This window comes from Frieseomelitta varia, unplaced genomic scaffold (genome assembly GCF_011392965.1).
Source record: "Frieseomelitta varia isolate USP_RPSP 00005682 unplaced genomic scaffold, Fvar_1.2 scaffold_961, whole genome shotgun sequence".
Classification (NCBI taxonomy): Eukaryota; Metazoa; Arthropoda; class Insecta; order Hymenoptera; family Apidae; genus Frieseomelitta; species Frieseomelitta varia.
In genome coordinates this window covers 873,707-876,053 of record NW_025110769.1, presented here as the reverse complement: position 1 = coordinate 876,053, position 2,347 = coordinate 873,707, and positions in this window count along the sequence as shown.

The window sequence follows — 2,347 nt, the reverse complement described above, 5'->3', positions numbered from 1 at the left end:
TAAAATGCCCGACGACGATTGGGCTGCTCGTAAACCCATGTTAATTTCGAAAACCTTCAAACCATCGTTCGATCTACAAAAGAAGCTCGTTTCGAGCAAGGTGGCACTAATAGATGCCACTGCGGCCACTGTAATTGGCCATTGGTTTTAAAACCAACGATTAAGGCCTGCCCTCCTGGTAAGAGAATCGTGCGAAGATCTCCAGCGTGCAACTTGGTCGATTAGCATTCGACGAAGGAAATTACGAAGGTTGCCTACTTTATGTTGCGCTCTGCCCCCTGGAACAATGTTTCATCTAAAAATTGATCGATGGTCGAGTTTATTATGGAGCTTCCGCCGACTCCAAGGAGTAATAACTTTCCTAGGCTATTACATCGGACGATGTTAAATGGTTTTTGTATCGAGCACGCCCTGACCCCGCAGCACGGTCATAATGATGCCGGTTTTAACATTGACCGGCATTGTCTACAGTCACCGTGTTTGTTAATGATAGACCGCGTTAATTCTGTTAACGTGCGCGAGATGTACAGGTCGTATTATTGATCGATGGTGTTAGCCGGTGTGTTAACCGGCGGTGTTAATTAGTTCAGTGGCACCTTGAATCATCGAGTCTCAATTGTACCGTCGTGTGGTTCAATTATACTCCGCGCCGGAGCAACAGTGATCGATCGAGGTGCCAAAGGTTTTCAGCCAATTATATCATTAACACTGTGTTACTTGTATTTAAGTATTCGCATATACAATTGCTCTCAAATTTTCCGAGTGAACCGAGAAGAAAGCTAGACGGAGAAAGTCGAAAAGTACATTAACCATCGATGATACTCCCCTAAACGTGGGGAGAGAGACTCGGTACATTGTGAAACGAAAGTGTCACCCCCTATTCTCAATATTATAAGGACATTCAATGGTCTGATCTCGTGCCCGAGTATCATTGAAATGTTTAAACTTAATGCTCCTTCCAGATCACTACGATCACTTCTGAATTGCTTCACACTGAACACCGTCGAACATATTATGGCTTCTATACCCGTATAATCGTATATTTATTAACGCTCATTACTTAGTATCTGCTTATAATTTTTCACTCAGTCTCATACCTCGTTACATTTAAAATTTTTACAATTGTATCACTTTCTGTGCTAATGGCTATTTCTTTAGCCGTGAGAAATAGATAAATAAATACGCTAATAACTTCTCCATCTCGCGAAACGTGTCGCACGACGTTTTGAAGCCGGGGGATAAATAACTCGTAAGAAGTCACCTCGTCACCGGCAGAACGACGTGAAAACGATGAATATTTATCGATACGCCACCCTCCCAACACGTCGCTATTTCCAGTCTTTCTAATATCTCACCGGATGAACGAGCAACACGCGTTCTTCGTTAAAAATTCCCCGCGTATTCAGCGAGAGCGTGTCTCGGAAGATTCGCACCTGTTCCTTCTCCCCCTCCACCCCTTTAGTTTCTTCGGCACGTTTATTTTCGGCGGGCGAACGAACGAGGACAGGGAACAACGTCTGACAACGTTCGCTCGGCGGAAAGAAAACGCGCCGTTGAGGACTGCTTCTGTTGTATATACACGCGAGCAAGTACAGCGGACGAATGGTCGGATGAAAGAGAGAAAGAGAAAGAGAAAGAGAGAGAGAGAGAGAGAGGGTAGACACGTACGATATAACTACCAGCACCTGGCGCATAAAGCGCTGCACTGCATACGTTATGAGGGACTGCAGGTCTGCATGCACCACCCGTGACGTTCTCGATTCTGGGCTCTGCGTATTTCTTTTTTTTTTTTTTCTTTCTTTTTCTTTTACTTTTTCACCTGACGCTTTTAACGGCCACGGTGATCCGTTCGTTCAAACGACTTCGATCGATCCGGTCGGGCCCGGCCTGATAAAAAGTTGTTTAAAACTGGATTTTTGGTCGGACGGTTTTTAGGTTTGGTGGGATTCGAGGTTTTACAACTGAGAGAGTTGGAACGCCAAGCGACGTCCAGACGAAGGTCTCTGATGAGAAGGAACGTTTTCGAACGTTTGTCACTTTGTTGCTAATAATGACGGGATTTTCGATACTTGCCATTTCTCCATGGTCGAATTTCTGAAATTGGTTCTTTATTGATCCTTTTGTTGCAGGAATTTAATGTAAGTGCGCAGTCTAAGTCCTTACATCTAACAATTCAAAGTTTCTAAAGTTTCTGAACGAGATCGCTAAAGATCATTCAGTGACTCGTAATCTCAGTTTCTCTTACATTTACATTTTCATTGTTGTGTTTGCTGTTTCGTGTTATTTTATTATCGTCATTTTCTTTCCTCCAACTTCTCCCGATACAAACAAACAAACAAATGAACTA